The sequence below is a fragment of the Aythya ferina genome (genome assembly GCF_964211825.1).
Source record: "Aythya ferina genome assembly, chromosome: 2".
Taxonomy (NCBI): Eukaryota; Metazoa; Chordata; class Aves; order Anseriformes; family Anatidae; genus Aythya; species Aythya ferina.
The window spans coordinates 56,289,980-56,308,777 of record NC_140297.1 but is presented as its reverse complement, the minus strand read 5'-3'; the positions used below and the strand labels follow the sequence as shown (position 1 = coordinate 56,308,777).

Genomic DNA, 18,798 nt, shown 5'->3' with positions numbered 1-18,798 from the left:
TCTTGTAAGTATCGTGGGCAAAAGGGATGGGGCAGAACCAGGAAGCAAAAGAAAATAAAACAACAATATTTGCAAACAATATTTGTGGTGCTAGACTACTAAATTCAGAGTTTCTGCCAGTTTCATCCCTTTCTGATATGTATTTACAGAGGCTACTCAGGGAAAAAACTGATCTTGTTTAGGATCTTTATCTTGGATGAAGCCAAAACCTAATTTGCTTTGAGGACTTTGCTTCGCTGAATTACAGTTTTCAAAAGATAATTAATAAGAAATATTAAAATTATTATTAAAGTGGAAGTAAATGAGTGAAACATACCAATAGAGGAAATAGAGCAGATGACTTCCGAAGTTAGCGGGATAACTCCCATTTTAATTGCATTAATCTAAATGTTGTTAGACTGGTGATGGGATGGTACTTTCCATTTTGTAGATTAGCTTAGAGAAGTGTAGTACTTGGAAATAAGGCCATGCAATCCAAATAAAAGCCATAAAAAGTGACTTAATTTGAACAATTAATAGTTCAAATATACCTAGGAGAAGTTCTTTAGTGTATATTTGTAAGGAACAGAAATTCTAACCCTAAATATTTCCTCCTTTTGGAGATGAGTCCAATCACAAATTCCAAAATGGTTTGAAGACTAAATCCTTGAAGATACATATTTATGTTCTTCTGATCAATTATTTAGTTGTTAAGTCATTAAATATTTCTGAATATAAACTCATCAACTGGAAGAAAAACCTGAGAAAAAGCTGAGGAGCTTGCACCATGTTTAATGAATAGGTCAAAACCTAGTAAGTATTAATAATTTTCTCAACAATGAAAACTAGGAAGTCCCCAGCTGGAAAAGTCTTACAAAGGTGTTGACATCTACGAGTAATTAGTAATGCCCAGTTCTGATTAGTGGGATTTGCTGAAAGTGTCAATATGGACTTATATCTCATTCTCTAAAGTCTTTCAAGAATTTCTTTCATGGATACTACCTTTACATGGAACTACCTTTGCCACTAAAGCAAAGAAGTGGAAGCAGAGATTTTAATTTATGACAAATTAAGTTTTTAGTTCAAATAATAAATGTTTATCTCCTTTAATGTCATCTGAAGTTTTCTTCAGATAAAATTTGTAGCTAAAATAAGATGTAAACATATTCCAACTAAAAATATAATGTGCACAAAAATGGTGGTTTTCTAGTAGCAGCTGACAGAATTTTAAATCAGGTTGTTACATGGAAATTATATTTTAAAGTCTGTTTGAAATCCTATGCACAGAGATCAAAAACATTACCAACCAAGACAAAAGGCTGACAGTAGGGAGGAATGGCCACCATGGGCACATGAAAGCAACAATAAGAAAAGTTAAATCATCAGGGGAATATGGTTGTATTTTTTTTTTTATTGAATCCTCGCTTTTTTATGTGTAAGTTGCAGGTGCATATAAGTACTTAGAAGGCTCAGCTTTCAACAGAAATTAAAACATTTTTGATAAGAGAAACTTAGTTGTCAAGTCATTTCTAATTTCTTTGGTGTGTTTATTTACTTTTTTTCTCACTAAAATGTTTCTTTTAGTTCTTTTGCAATTCTCTTATGCTTTGATGTCTCCTGCTTATAAAGGCGACTAACTTTATTCAAGCATTGCTTGTAAAACCACCAAACAATCTGTACATTAACAATGAAACAGAAATATGGTATCTTCAATTTAAATGCCAAAACACTATTACAACGATTCAGAGTTCAGTTATGCAATATTTTCTTTCTGTGTATAGTCAGCCATCATCCCTATCTTCTGTGCTATCTATTTTGTATAACAGCCACCTCAAAGAGCAGAACTATGTATACACATTTTATTTTAAATATAAATTATAAGGCATGTATTAATTAAAGTAACGTCATATGACATTTTAATGACATCTACGTTCTTTTATCAGAAGTATATATTTGCCCTCTGTATCCTTCCTGCTGGGAACTTTTTTGGTATTACAAAAAAAAATATTGCTTGTAACTGTTGCTCATGCTGATCATGAATTCAACAGGGATCAGCTCCTGCCAGTAAAGGCTGCATATTTATGCTATTGATTTGTGAGGGAAGGAAGCTGAGGGCTTTTTGTATTGTACCATAAAATTAATAAATTCATGAGAACAGCATCCTAAAGCTCACTGGTGAGCAGTAATTTGATATGAGGGTCATATTGTTATTCTAAATGTACCTGGTATTCAATAACAGAGGAGAATATTGTTGCAGTACCGCTGAGAACAGTCCTAAATTCTGCCCTATGGGATTTGTTCTCTGCTGAAGTGGGGAGGTGGAGCAGCAGGAAGTAGGCAGTGTTTCCTCTTTGCCTTCTCTCTCTGGGGACACTTCCTTTCTCCAGCAAAATGATGAGGAACTGTATGCATAGATGTGATGGGAATCATCACAGGAGAGGAGATAGGAGAGAAAGTCCCATTATTTTAATTGGCTAAGGTCAGAAGGAGAAAGTACTGTATCAGTTCTTCCACAGCTTCCTCTGAGCTTTTGTCACAGGTAAAATTCACTGGAGACCACCAATCTGATTCTGCTATTGAGTGTGAAGTTAGGAAGAAAAAGGACAAACATGTTTTCAAGTCCCAGCAGTAACAGTAGTCTCTTTTCCAAATAATATGACAGTGTTATAACTGGAAATTGTATTCTGAAACCTTTTACTTACTTTGGCTTTTTCAGAACAATGATTGTACCCATTCCTAATACAGCCCTGATTCAATTATCTCTCAAGCAGAAATTTATTTGACAGAGATTATCAAAATCTTGACTTCAGAGGTACAAATAGTTCAGAGGTACAAAAAAAAATAAAAATACTCAGCAGACATTATAAAATATAAAGTTGGAGAAAGATTCACAGGATGGTTTACATTTGGCTGTGTTAGAAATACATATTTGAACTCAGTTTTGAATCATCAGAATGTTTGTCAGCACTGCCACCCAATGTGGTTTTACTGGGTATTGTGTCATAGTTTCATTTGTTTCAGCAGTTACTAGCTCCTTTAAATTCCTGAAGAGTAAATAGATTGGAGTGTTTGAGTGATGGCAAAGTTGCATAAAATAATCTTGGAATACTGATATTCCCAGGGTGTATAATTTGTATTAGCAGAGGTTTGCTACTTCACATTACTGCCAGATCTTGAAGATAATGATGCGTAAATCACATCGGTGAGAGAGCAAGGAAACTTGTATGTAGAAGACAGCTATGGACTTAAGAAGCCTTAGTGACTCCAGTGCTTTTAGTTCAACCTAAAAAATTTAGATGCTTGGTGTCAGCCTCTGAATCTGATATGACTGAGGAAGCTGTGCTTGTAGTGAACCGGAATTAAAGTTGAAAAGTGAATGAATAGAAAGAAAATGTAGCAGCATAGTAGGTGTGTATGCTTCAAAACTAATAATAACACTGTTACCGGTTGTATTTGACAGGTTCCTTGTTTAAATGACCACCTTTGATACCTGACCTATTTTAGTTAAATTGAATTTCTCTCAGTAATATTTTCTCTGGTTGATTTCTAGACTACAATTTGTATACCTTGCATACTTCTAAATCTCTGTGCAATTCATCCTTGGTAATTAAACGTTGCTGTTGGCTCTGGTAGATAAACTGCAGAATGAGTAAAAACATTACTAGTACAGTACGTCACTACAGAATAAATAGACTAGAAGGAGTGAGACAGATTGTCTTTGTGGTGTAACAATGGCCAAACATTTACATTTCCTGAAGCAAAGTGTAGAGCTAAGGATTCATCTTCTCAGAACAAGGGCTGCAGTTAGAAGCTTTATATTTTTCTTTTAAGTGCAATTGGGAGACAAATATCGACATAAAATGTTGAAGGTCACCACTGTTCTGTTTTTGTTTTATTCATAAAATATAAATCCATCAGTACATGAAGGTTGACAAGAATCTAGTTCTTGCTGCAAGCTGGCAATCTGAAGATCAGATAGGAACCTCACTGAAGCTCTGGATGCTTATCCGAATGAAATAAATGAATGCTTTGAGTTTCACACAATAGCAGATTCAATAATGCTGATGAAGCATTGATGTAAAAGAAACATTGAAAAGTTGTCCCATATTCAGGTTATTGTCAAACATAAAGTATATTTGCCATGAGGAGAACCACAAAGATAAATATAAATCATAGAAAGGAAGGCACCAAATTAACTACATAAGTGTATTAAATGTCTCTTCCTTTTCAAACTATTATCTTGTAAGTGTACAATATCCTACTTTACAATGTTGCTCTCTTTTTTTTTTTTTTCTTTTTTTGAACTTATGCCAATTCATGCTTTTCTCTGTGTGTGATTTGTTTGAGGGGTTTGTTTCTTTGTTTTTGTTTTGCCATTTTTGTCCACTGGATTTTTAGCTGAGTCTTTTGTGAACAGTTTTGTGAACTGGCAGGTATCACCCACAGGATGGTAAGTGTAGAATTGGAGATTTTATAGATTCTATTTCAATTCATAGTGTCCCTTAACAATAGTGCTGATAATGTCCAAAACCTTAACTAAAAACTACACCAGAAATCCAAGATAACCTTCAAGACTCAGAAAAGCCATCAACTTTTCTTAGTGTGAGCAGAGAAAGTAAGAGTGCTTTCAAGATATGCAGTGCTCCTGAAGAAATCTCAAAAATCAGAAAGAAATTTTGCCCATATTTAGCTGAATAAATTGTTTTCATGACTCATATTGACAGTCTAGTAGAAAAAATCTTGACTTCTCAATCTCATTTTTTGAGAATAAAAATGTTTCTGTCTCTGTTTTATATCATCGGAGTCTCCCCATTCACTCAGTCTGCAATGTTTTCCTTTACACATGTAAGAGACTTAGAAATCTGGTAGCAATGATAAGGGACAGTGTACTAATATACAAATATTTAGCTAGTCTCAGCAGGAAATGTCTTGTCAATACTGGGAATAAGTAATGTGTTAAAGATTTACTGTCAGGTGGCTGTCTTGACCACAGCAGAGTAGAAACTTGCAGCAGCCAGATGGCCTTACATACTTAGGTCACCTGTGTTTACTTTGATGAATGTGTGCAGTATTGCAGTATCCCTGGTCTGTACTATTACACTGAAATGAGAAGATGCTGTAGCATCTAATAAACCCAGAGGAAAAAAAAAAAAAAAAAAAAAAGTGGTTTTTATTTGCTTGTTTGTTTGTTTTTTATTTTTGTTTTTGTTTTTGTTTTTTTGTGTGTGTGTGTGTGTGTGTGTGCGTTTTCATTAACAGGAAAAATAACAGTTAAATGATTTGACATAGGAAGCATCAATATTGTTATTTTCAGTTTTTCTGAAACACACTGAATTGAACTGAGAAGCTTCTAGTTGTCATGTTTGCAATAGAAAAAAAAAATGATTGAATAGAGTCATTCTTCCATGATTATTATGCCCTTATAGTTATGCCCTTATATTTATTTTTATTAATTAAAATTTATGTATTTACTTTTGGTTTTCTGTAGTTTTTTTTTTGTTTGTTTGTTTGTTTTTCAGACAGAGATTTTAGAGACTTTGCATTTTTCCCTTGTTGAACTCCCTGAAGTTCCAGCCAGCACATTTCTCCATTCTTCTGAGGTTCCCCTGGGTGTCAGCACAACTTTCTGGTGCATCAGCCATTCCTATCAGTTTTGTATGATCTGCAAACTTGCTGAGGGTGCCTCTATCTCATTGCCCAGGTCATTAATGAAGATGTTAAACTACTAGCCCCAATATTAATCACTGGGGCACATCACTACTGACTGGCATCCAGAGGACTTTGTGCCACTGATCACCACCCTCTGAGCCCATACATTCAGCCAGTTTTCAATCACTTTACTCACAAATAAATAAATAAACAAACAAACAGATTTATCAATCCTGTTCTTTGTGAACTTCTCTAAAAGAGGATGTAGTGGGAGACAGTGCCAAAGGCTTTAATAAATTTGAGATAAACAATATGCACTGCTCTCCCATCATTTATCAAGCTAGTCACTTCCCTTGAGAAGTCTATCAGGTTGGTTAAGCATGATTTCTTCTTTGTAAATCCATGCTGACCTCTCCCAATCACATTCTTGTCCTTCATGTGTTAGGAAATATTTTCCGGGAGGATTTCCTCCATCATCTTCCCACAGATTAAGGTGAGACTGACCAGACTGCAGCTCTCTGGGTCTTCTTTCTTCCACTTAACATGCTCATGCAGGCCACAACCAATGAAATGGAAGTGTCAGAGGCTTTGAATTTTGTCCCCAAATTACAATTCCTAGGACAGAACACTGTGGGCATCAACTTTTCCATTATTTGATAGTAAGTGGTTTTGGCAATCACTGTTCTGTCATTCAGAATATTGGACACTTACTCTTCATTGTACTCAGAAAAGTCTCTAAACAAAACTTAATAAACTTATATCTTCATTCTCTTTCCCTTTGCATTACACTGTTTTTAGCCAGTGGAACAGCTGCCCTAGGAAGGATCTACATGGGCAGTTATTTTAGTGCCCTGAGTTGTAAAGTGCCTCCAAGCTGCCCCAGGCAGCAGCAAGTTTTTCTGAAAGCCCTAAAGCAATGTAGAGCACCAAGAAACTGTTTTAACAATTCCTTCTAATTGAAATATGGTTAAGTGAGTTCCTGTGTCCTCTTAAATAACCATGTCTCCTCTGCATTTGTGACCTAGATCTGTCACTATTTCAATAACGAATTCCATTTCAGTGGTTGCTCCTGGGTAATAAAGAATATCCTGTATCCCAAATTAAAAGATTTTCACATTTTTATCATATATGCATTTCACAAACTGCATTTTCAAACTTAGTCTTCTCTTAAACTGGGTTCTTCGAATTCTGTACTGAAATATTTTGGGCAGTTTCTAAATTCTAGAGAAACATCGGTGTGGTCATTTACAATTTTTTATTCTGATTTTAGAAATTAATGACTAAGATTGCTCATATTATGAACATTAAAACACATGAATAGCCTTGGTGTCTCTGGGTATGGTTATACTTCAGTGTATGTGTTCTTCAGTTCCCTCTCTATCTTAGGTACTTTCTAGCAAGATGTGTAACCCAGGTTTTGTCCTTGATTAACTGGATTCCCAAACTGAATATCAAAAAATTTGACTAAGGGTAATAAAAGTGGTCTAACATCCTTATTTACACAAATTAAAGAACATGACTTCAGAATTGTGGAATCAATCTTCGTGTTTTTTTTTTTTTTTCTAAGAACACTTAGACACATATTTAAATATTTCTAAAAATATTTTTTCCAATGTTGTAAATTAAAGAACCAGTAAAAGAGACAAACTTTTCAGTAAACATCAAGGATAACTACTATATGATTCGTGACCATCATGAATTTACATCATTAACAACAAACACAGCTCATGTACATGTATTCTGCATGCCACGCCAGCTGCAGTCTAGATATGGTACTTACAAACCTGATTGCAGATGCATGGGGAATAGACTGTAACATCACTCTTTACTGAAAAGTGTTCTGGAATGTGACTTAGAGTGTTTTATCATAGTTGTTTCTGGGGTTAAAAAACAAAAACAAAAAAACAAAAACAAATGGTTCCCTCGTGTTCCTTCTCTTTTCCATATGACCTTTTTGATTCAAATATTCTTGAGAGGCCATCAAGCATTTAACTTCTTGTTGTTGTTTTCGTTGTTGTCTTCTAACAATTTTAATTTTAACAATGAAATATAAGTATCAATGTAATACAAAAAGCTAATAGTCCTGAGTAAATCCTGTATTGTGTGGAAAAACTTGCAGTAATAGCTGGTCTTTTTTTTTTTTTTTTTTTTTTTTTCTATTGAAATTGTTAAAATAATTGAAATGTTGACTGTATTCATCTGTGAGACAAAATAAATCCTCTTCTTTGGCCTTCCTGCAAAGATGAAAATACTCATAACAGCACTAAATAATTAAATTAAATACATTGCAAGACAGTGTAGTTGCATTAAAATTTGAAACTGATGCTAGCCTTTTGTAGGGAAGGATTCAGACTGGAAGAAAATGAGTTAATTCAGAGCAGATGAGAGAAGACATCATTCATCCTGTTTTTTAACTGAGTGCTGTAAAATAATACTTTCATTGCATGTATTCTGACAGGAACTGGGAAGAAGTGGATTTGTTTTGTTCTTTCCTTAGTAGGAGACACAGAAAAAAAATGAAATTTACACTGTAGTTTTTGTTGTGGTTTAACCCAGCAGGCAACTAGCCATTTGTTCACCACCACAGTGGGATGGGGGAAGAGAATCAGGGCCAAAAAAAAAAGCGTAAAAACATGTGGGGTGATATAGGTTTAATAGGACAGAAAACAAAGGGAAAATAATAATAAAAATGATAAAAAAATATACAAAGCAAAAGATGCACAAAGCAATTGCTTACCACCCACTGTCCAGTACCCAGGACCTCCCTGAGCAGTGGCCCCCCCCATTTGATTGTTCATCATGATGTCCTACAGTATGGACTATCCCTTTGGCCAGTTTGGGTCAGCTGTCCCAGTTCTCTTGCCTCCCAATTTCTTGCACACCCCCAGCCTCCTTGCTGGCAGGGCAGCAAGAAGCTAAAAGGTACATGGTTCTCTGTAAGCACCGCTCAGCTCTGAAGCTAAATAACACATCACTATGTTATTATTCTTAAATCCAAAACACAGCACCATAGCATCTACAGAGAAGAAAATAACTCTATCCTGGCTGAAACAAGAACAGATTTATTTGTTTATTTATTTTTGTGAGAGGCTTGGAAAACCAGTAAATGGAACTTAAGTTTCTTGCTTTGTTTCTGAATATTGCAATAACTGCAGTTTATTGGAGCTGAGGAGAGCTTAATCTCTGAGAAACCAGATATAGCTCTTAAGTAAATAGCCACTCTGAAGATACAGAGAAATAAACATGGAACAGTTATTCTGTTTGTATTTCATGGTAACACATACAAAATCCTAATTTCTGAATTTCTACGTTCCTTCCATTTCATGTAGTCCTCAGCATTTTTGTCTTCCAGACTACTTTCAGTTACCAAGAAAGAGGTATAGCCCCTGCAAAGGCAAAAGAGGTCTCAGAACCAGTGTGCACAGCTGCCTTTCATCATTGCTCCTACTAGCATGATGATTGCCAACAGGCACACCTGGAGAGGATACAGCCTTCACATTAGCAGGGTGGTAAAAATACAGAGGGAGGTTAGGAAGGGGAAAGAGTGTTGAATTTCTTTGTGCAGGAAAAAATATAATAATAATAATAAATCTAATGGTGATATCCTGTGTTGTAGCCAGAAGACTGAATAGTGGGAGGAACTTGGGTACTTTGAGCTTGAAACTAGGATGGCTGAAAGTTACTAATTTTTTCCTGGCATGGTGTTGGGAGTGCATGCTCCTGTGTCTCCTGAAGAGGAGCTCTGAAGCCTCTTATTCTGAGAATGGAAATGAAAGTGAAAATCTAATATTCTTGATCAGTATTTTTGAGGGACTATTACTAATTTACTTGAAAGTGGAAATGGAATTAACATCTTTATTGCAACCTACTCTGGGGTATGAATTTGGACTAGTCTAATGTGAGTCTTTAAATATTTCAGTCCCTAACCCCATGCCTATAGAATTATACTATGTGTAAGAAATCCTGCAGTAGCTTGTTCTTCCTGTATCCCTAATGCTAAGAGAGGTTGCTTGGGCGGCAGTGGTGGCCTAAGGTTTCCTGGGCAAGGGGTAGAATGCCTGATCTGTTCTTTTGCAATTGAAAAGCAGAAATGTATTGTTGCAGTCCTTTCAGTCTGCAGCTTGTCAGGCAGCAATTAATTGTATCTGTAGAAAGGTTATGAGAAGAAGGATAGGAGAAATAAAAGAAATGAGTGCAACCTTCAGTTCTCTGGGTGCAACCTTCTTTTAAAGCCAATTTTTAAAGCCAATTCCTTTTCCACTAAACAGTCCACCCTTCAAATCCATCTCTTTTCAATTTAGAGATAAGGGTGTCATGTAGGATCACGTCATAGTCCATGCAGAAAAGTCCAGGTAATGCCACTTGTTGGTCTTTCTTTGTCAATGATGAAGTCATTCCATTGTAGAAAGCCACCAAATTAGTAAGGTATGATTTGCCTTTGGTGAAGCCATGCTGGGTGTCTTGGATCACTTGTCTTGCATGAACCTTGGCACTCCTTCCACATCTTTTCCATGATCTTCCCAGGGATAGAGGTGAGGCTCTCTGGTCTGTAGTTCCCTGCATCCTCCTGTTTAAAATTGAGAGTGATGTTTCTCTTTTTCCAGTCACCAAGGACTTTGCCTGACTGCCAGGACTTTTCAAACAAAGATGAGATGGAGAGCCTCTCTTCATCAAACAAAGCCTGATGGAGAGAGGCTTGGCAACTTCATCAGCCAGTTCCCTTCAAACCCTGGGATGCATGTTATCAGGTCCCATAGCCTTGTACCTGTTCATTTTCATCAGGTGATCTCAAACCTGCTCTTCACTTACAGTGGGAGGGAGTTTTCTCTCACAGCCCTTGCTGAGACATTCAGGGAATGAAGAGACATGGAAAGCCTGACTGTCAGTGAAGAATGAGGCAAAGAAATTGTTGAGTACCTCAGCCTTCTCCATGTCTGTCATTACCAGTTTTCCATTATCAGACGATTCACTGTGGTGAGTACCCTTCAATTTCAACTACTATGCAACAGTAAGAACCCCTCCCTCCAGCTCTCATATCTGGGAGAATATGTCTAATGAGATACAGGCTGAGATCTAATGGTGGTGGTTGCCTTTATCAAATTCAAGATCTGCCTCACTGACTTCATAAAATCTGTGTTCATTACCATAGTTACTGTAGCTATAAGAAATAATATATTGGTCAATATTTATTCAAATAAGGTGAATGGATGTCCTCTTGTGACATGACATGAAAAGATTAAAATGGTGGATTACATAGTTTCTCTGCTGCCTTTAAAAAAAAAAAAAAAAAAAAAAAAAAAAAAGAAAGAAAGAAAAAGGTTGTCAATTAAATACCCTTCGATTATTTTATAGTCCCCAAGATGTCCCCAACATGAGAAGCTGTTGTGAGATTAATTCTTTTTAAGTTGCATTTGGTGACTTGCAAATCTATGAAGAAAATCCTAGCTCTTGGAAAAAGGAGACCAGGAACATCATAAATTAAACACCTGTATGCAAGACTAAGATGGTTCTTTTGTAGGTCTGGTAGAAGGGGATGGTAACTGGCAGAGACCTGAAAACTCCTAGAAGTGATATGCATTGCTCTTTCAGAAACTACTATCTGGAACCTCAACATAGGTTTGTAAAAAGCAATTTTTCTGTCTTGTGGCAAATATAATACCTTCAAAGCAGAACTTCTGTAACTCTTGGACTGCCAGAAATGAAAATGGAAATAGTGCTTCAGTAACTCTTTCATATCCTCTAAAGTGCAGTCAGGCTTGGAAAGCTTTTAAGGGAAGCACATTTTATTGTTTTGCTCTAAAACAGTACTGTCAGACTTTGAACAAGCAATCTCGAAAACACTCCCATAATTGCCCTCAATTCCTCTACTCCTCCTATTTGTTTTATTGTTGTTGTTTTTTGGTTGGGTGGGTGGGTGAAATGGAATGAAATGGACTAAAACCGTGGTTTTTAAATCCTTTATCATGTTAAGCCTTGATGTAATTTCTCCCTCTTTTTACTTTTTTTTTTTAACTCCCCCTATTAAACTTTCTCTTTTTAGTGAAAAACTGTTCCTGATACTTCCCCACCTCCCAAATACTTTACCAGAAGAAAAAGGGAATCCCATTTAAGTATTGTCCAAGTTTTGTAATAATTTTTATAAGTAAGTATCTTCTGCTGCAACCTGGATACTATTTTCTATCCTACATACATAAATACATGAACACTCAAATATTGATACCTTTTCCCTCCTCCCTTGTCTCTGGAGTCACTGCAAGGCATTTGAAAAAGTTTTTACATGTGGTGGTCTTACCATATTTTGGGTAGCCAACCTCCACCACAACTGCTCTCTTACTGCCCCTTGTTAAAGGGAAAAGGAGAGAAAATACGATGAAAAAGGGCTTAAAGGTTGAGATAAGGGCAGGGTGATCACTTGCCAACTACTGTCACAGGCAAAACAGATTCCTCATAGTGAGATTTATATAATTTATTGCATATTACTAACAGTCAAGAATGAAGATAATCTAAAAGCAAACTTAAAGACACCTTCCTCTGCCATTCACCCACTTCTACATCCTCCCCCTAGGCCGCACAGGGAACTGGGGGCTGCGGTCAGTCCCAGATGCTTCATTTCCACTGTTCCTTCATGGTCACTCCCTGCCCTTGCTCCACGTGGGGTCCCTCCCACGGCATGCCAGCCTTCCCAAACTGATCCTGCGGGGGCTGCCCACAGGCAGCAGCTCTTCAAGCACTGCTCCCACATGGCTCCATACCATAGGGTTCATCCCCCAGGAGCAAACTGCTCCAGCACGTGTCCCCCATGGGAGGCAGCTTCCCCCCAGACCCCCTGCTCCACAAGCTGCAGCTCTGGCCCAGGGACTGCTCCTGCGGGGGCTCTCCATGGGCCACAGCCTCCTCCAGGCCACATCCATCTGCTCTTCCAGGGGCTCCTCCACGGGCTGCAGCATGGAGATCTGCTCCACCGTGGGACCCATGGGCTGCAGGGAGACAGCTTGCTCCACCAGGGGCCTTTCCACAGGCTGAAGGGGAACTTGTGCTGCGTGCCTGGAGCACCACCTGCCCTCCTTCTGCACTGACCTGAGGGGCTGCAGGGCTGGTTCCCACTCCTTGCTCTCCCAGCTGCTGTTGTGCAGCATTTTATATTTTTTTTTCTTTACTTAAATCTGCTTCACAGAGGCTCAAACATCATTCATTGGCTCAGCTTTGGGCAGTGGCAGGTCTTTCTGGATCTGGCTGGAACTGGGCCTTATCTAATATGGGGCAGCTGCTGGATTCTTCTTACAGAGGCCACCCAGCTACCAAAACCTTGCCACATAAACCCACTACATTACATAATACGAAATATGTGGTTAGAAAGAATTGTTGACTTCAATTTGCTTCCCTACCCTGCAGTAGGTTTTGTTTAATGTAAATCTCTTGAATATGTTACAGTTTTTCTGTAACAGTGTTTTATTCAGAAAATTATTGCATAGTAATTACATTTGTGAGTTAGATTAATATAATTAATATTAATTTATATACATTATTTAACTGTAATAAATTAATTATATTTAAACAAAACAAAATGAGGCTGTATCTGAATTCATGCTGTTCAGCCTAAATACTGGCTAGATAAAATGTCCTAATGTAATTCCCTATTAAGCTGATCTGCTTTTCAATTTTGTTGAAGAGCAAAACAAGGGCAAGTACCCATTTGCTTTCTTGTGTCAGACCAGCCCTTGATCCTTTGTATTCATCATAAAGTTCTAAATAAAGGCATGGGCAAGGGAGTCAGATTCTCTCTTCTGATTCACATATTAAGTCCCAGTTTCAGGTTGCAACTCTTAAGATTTCTTTAGTTTAGGGGGTAAATCTTTGACTGGTGGTAATAGAGGTCCCCATTGTTTCCTGGCCTATAGTTTCAGAAACATCTCAATTCATAGTCTTTAAGTCTTTCAGACAATATTTCCCTTCAAAGAATGGGTAATTCACCAAACATTCAGGAGCTATGTTGAGATAAAGTTAAGCGGTTGTACCAGCTTTTTTTTTTTTTTTTTTTTTTTTTAGATTAAAAATGCCAAGGAAACAACACATTCTTAAAAGATATGTAGTATTTTTGTGTCTTCTGTAAGAAGAGCTCTTTGTTTTTTTGTTTGTTTGTCTTTTACACAATTCTGTCTGTGGCTTTATTAGAGCATTATGTGATGAGATGCATTTATTTTGTTACTCAGTATTTTCTCATCTTATCCCTGTTTTGCTGGCAAGCATTATATGATGATATATTAACTTTCACTTTATTGTATTAGTTTGCAAGAATATAATATGTCTGTTATGCACAATGGTTTTCATCTCCAAAATAATTTGCCCAGATCTTCAATCTAGATTCCCCTGCTGCACAGTAATTCTGCTTTGTGATAACTGCACTTTCTCCAAAATTGATATTTATTTTTATATTTATTAAATTTAAATGTCTTCATTGTGCTTATGAGTTCCTTTAGACCATTTTAGGACATAGTGCGTTATCTTCCAGTGTTGTCCTTCTCTGGGTATGGTACTTCTCACTCATCTGATGATATACAAATCTTAACACATCTTTCCTGTTGTGTATATCAATTTTATGCTCATTTCAGAGTATTTCTTTCCAGATGGAATTCCTGTAACTTTAATAAACTCCCATGAGAAACTATACTTCAGAATAGTTTCCTGAACTGTTCAGTATAGGCTTCCTGAACTCTTCACAGTTTATGTCCATTATGTTTATTTTTTTGTTGTTGTTTCATTTTTTTTTTTTCCCCTGTTCCTTTAATTAAATAAAAGAAAATAATCACCTTTTGGCACTGTAGTTTTCATAAATATTAATGTTGTCTGTTGCCCTGATTTAACTGTTTCTCCTTGTATGTTTTCTTGTTTGTACTGATCATCTTTAACCTTCAGCTCTATACACAGTCTGCTTTGTGCTAATAAATAATAGATTTCTACAGCTAACACAAAACTTATCCATGAATTTGGAAGTATTCTAAACAATTAAAGTCTAAATGCACAATTATCAATTTGACTTTAAAGAACTAGCATGAGAAAGTCTGTCTTGAAGAAAGGATATTGGGAGATATTTCCTGCCATAGGAGGAATGAGTTATAAGAATAATCTTGATAGTCAAGGCCAGGAATGTAAATGTGTGTTGTATTTGTCAGTATTTTTAAATGACAGCAAGGTCACTTCTGATTTACTTGGAATATTTTACCGAGAGTCTATGTGTTTGTGTGTGCAATATGCATGAGATCTTTCTGCCTGGTCATATAAAACAGGTTATAATATGGGGGATAGGAATATGCCAAATTCATTTTACAGTGAGATGGCTTCTCCATAATGTGATTGTCATTAGAAACCATAATTATTCCTTTTATTATTCTTCAATTTTTCATCCTATGTAGAAGCATAATATATATACAAGTCCATGGGTCCGGATGGGATTCATCCCCGGGTGCTGAAAGAGCTGGCGGATGTCATCGCGGAACCTCTATCAATTATTTTTCAACGATCCTGGGAATTTGGAGAGGTCCCGGTAGACTGGAAGCTGGCAAATGTTGTGCCAATTTTCAAGAAGGGTCAGAAAGAAGACCCTAGCAATTACAGGCCTGTCAGTCTCACGTCAGTGCCTGGTAAAATCATGGAGAAGTTGGTTCTCGGACTTATTGAGGCGCACCAGGGGGACAAAGCAGTCATTGGTCCCAGCCAGCATGGGTTTGTGAAGGGTAGGTCCTGCCTAACTAACCTGATTTCCTTTTATGATAAGATCACCCGTATGGTGGACCAAGGGAAACCAGCTGATGTGATTTTTTTGGACTTCAGCAAGGCTTTTGACACGGTTTCCCATAGGATCCTACTGGACAAAATGTCCACCATACAGCTAAATAAAAACATCATACGATGGGTGAGCAATTGGCTAACGGGCAGGGCCCAAAGGGTTATGGTAAATGGAGCTGCGTCAGGCTGGCGGGCGGTCACCAGTGGGGTCCCTCAGGGCTCCATTTTAGGGCCGGTACTTTTCAATATTTTTATAAACGATCTGGATGTAGGAATAGAGGGTATTTTGAGCAAGTTTGCTGATGACACCAAACTTGGAGGAGTTGTGGGCTCAAATGAGGGCGTAAAGGCCTTGCAGAGGGATCTGGACAGGTTGGAGAGCTGGGCGATCACCAACCGCATGAAGTTCAATAAGAGCAAGTGCCGGGTCCTGCACCTGGGACGGGGAAACCCTGGCTGCATGTACAGACTGGGCGATGAGACGCTGGAGAGCAGCCTAGAAGAGAGGGATCTGGGGGTCGTGGTAGACAGCAAGTTGAATATGAGCCAGCAGTGTGCCCTGGCAGCCAGGAGGGCCAATCGTGTCCTGGGGTGCATCAAGCATGGCATCGCTAGTAGGTCAAGGGAGGTGATTGTCCCGCTCTACTCTGCGCTGGTGCGGCCTCACCTCGAGTACTGTGTGCAGTTCTGGGCACCACAGTATAAAAAGGACATGAAACTGTTGGAAAGTGTCCAGAGGAGGGCTACGAAGATGGTGAAAGGCCTGGAGGGGAAGACGTATGAAGAATGGCTGAGGTCACTGGGCCTGTTCAGCCTGGAGAAGAGGAGGCTGAGGGGAGACCTCATCACAGTCTACAACTTCCTCGTAAGGGGTTGTCAAGAGGCAGGAGACCTTTTCTCCATTAACACTAGTGACAGGACCCGCGGGAACGGGGTTAAGCTGAGGCAGGGGAAATTTAGGCTGGACGTCAGGAGGGGGTTCTTCACAGAGAGGGTGGTTGCACACTGGAACAGGCTCCCCAGGGAAGTGGTCACTGCACCGAGCCTGTCTGAATTTAAGAAGAGATTGGACTGTGCACTTAGTCACATGGTCTGAACTTTTGGGTAGACCTGTGCGGTGTCAAGAGTTGGACTTGATGATCCTTAAGGGTCCCTTCCAACTCAGGATATTCTATGATTCTATGATTCTATATATATATATATGTATATTTCCCCCTTATGGCTCAAGGTTAATCAAATCTGGCATTGCAGTTGCATTGTGCTTTCCACTCTCAATTTTTCAGTGTTTTTATAGTTTTTGTACAGCTCTCTACAGAAGTCTCAAACTGATCCTGTTCAGTAGTTCTTGCTATGATCTTCTGACTCTGCTTAAAGTACCCTTAAGTGTCTGCACCTAACAACATGTAAACTCAATGCTTGTTTCCTCCAGCTGTCTAAATGAAGTACACTATTTTCCTTCTGCTTCATGAAATATGTCCATATCACAGAAACAAGGATGTCGATGAGGTCCATGTGTAATTCTCTCCCAGTGTGTGGAAATGGAGTACAGGCCAAGAGCTTGGTGCTTCAAAGTGTTATTTTTGACCTTCTTTTGATGTGAAATAGAGGAGTCTTTTAGTTGTTGACTATTATTTCTAATTTTGTGTCATTTTACTTAGATATTCATGCTAGCTACTGCTAGCTGGTGAAGCTGGGGGTGTAGCTTACAGATTCAGAACCTAGTCTTGAACAGAAGTTGCAAGATTATTTGAGACCTCAGAATTTTCTTTCATGCAAGACTTTGTCTTTCAACAAAGATAGGTACTGTTATCTACAGTCTATCTAATCTCTAGTAATTTTTAATGTGGGTCATATCTGCAGTACATTTTTACTTCATTTTACATTTATTTAGTGATTCTTTCTCATCACATTTAAAATGGATATTATAAAAGACATTGCAGTGAAGATTTTTTGTCTTCCCTGTGTTCTGATTGTGTACATCTAAGCCAGCATGTCATCTTTGCCATGTTGTTTTCCCCTCCCCTCCCCCTCCCCCCCCTCTTTAGCAAAATACAATTTAGGTGAGTGATTAAAAAAAGCACAATAAAAAGTTATCTGCTGTTCTCCACAGGCAATAGAAACCAGTTCTAAAAGCCAATGAGTCTTTGATATTTTCTTAGGAAATATTCGGTATATTACTTGCAACTTCAAAATTTTGTTGTGTACTTCTTGTGTCAGTCCTAGCTTTGCAGCCACACAGTCTTCCCAGTTTTTTTCTTGAAAAATATGATTGTATACAATTCATCAATGGTGTACATCCTAAGAACATATATATGATAACTTCATATACATGATAAGCATACAACCTTAAGCATACAACCAGTTACTTTATCTTATTCTCATGATAGAAGATATGATTCTTGAATATAAGTATTTTCTGTCATATTGGCCATCTGATGAGAGACTATCCATGTCCTGTTCATTACAGATATATCATAACCGCATCTGTTCTGTGTTCCTAAATCTAGATGGAAGGGAGGAAGGAAGGAATGCAGGAAGGAAGGACCTTACCATTATTGACCTAAGTTTTCCTGTTCTTCTGGAGTTTAACACTGAGAGCTGTTCAGTTTCTGCAAGTAGTCAGAACTTTGCTGAAGACAAAGGACTTTATTGTAGGTTTATTTGGGTGGTGGTTTGTTGGTGGTGGTTTTTTTGTTTGGTTGGTTTGGTTTAATTGATAATTCTTAAAGCCTGCAAGGGCTCAGCAAAAGATTCTACTATGCAATGCACTTTACCAGCATAAGGTTGCCCTTGTTGTGGAAAACACAGAATCTAATTTGTTTGAATTTATAATGTAAATATTTTGTGAATATTATATATATATTATATATACCAGTTTATATCATCTCAAGATGTGACTTGCTATCTTTCACAAATGGAAAACATTGGCATAAATATTTCCAAAAACTGGGAAGACTAGATAGGAGGTTTTTCTGTGAGACTAATGTGGGATTTTTTTTATTTTTTATTTTTAATAGTGAGAAAAGAAACATTCTGTACAATAGGAGAAATAGAATTAAAGAAGGACCATTGTTTTGTTTGTTTGTTTTATGCTACAAATTATTTTTAATGATTGGTTCTATTTCTAATTAATAGCTATCACAGACAGTATTGGTGCTACTTCTCTACTGATTCATGAATAAACCACATACAAACTGTAATACTATTGCCCAGTAGTTATTTGCTTCTTTGGAGCAGATGGTTTGAAGATATCCCATCAGTTTTCCAACAGTATAAAAGCTAGAACACAATACTCAGGAAATCTGTAAATGCACATCTAATTAAAATTTAGGCACTCTTCAATCCTTCACAATTTTAAATAAATTACAGAAAGGGTTAGCAGGAGGG

General features: G+C 37.6%; 1 protein-coding gene and 1 long non-coding RNA gene across 2 annotated transcripts in view; both read left to right on the top strand.

Annotated features, from left to right (window-relative positions):
* The window catches only part of CNTNAP2 (contactin associated protein 2), a 1,138,684-nt gene that overhangs the window by 275,851 nt on the left and 844,035 nt on the right, over nt 1–18,798 (top strand). The gene's annotated exons all lie outside the window — the stretch shown is intronic.
* On the top strand, nt 9,986–18,010 carry LOC311430794. The gene is made up of 3 exons (XR_014689033.1): nt 9,986–10,160; nt 10,233–10,602; nt 17,919–18,010. It is a non-coding gene; the product is annotated as an uncharacterized lncRNA (long non-coding RNA).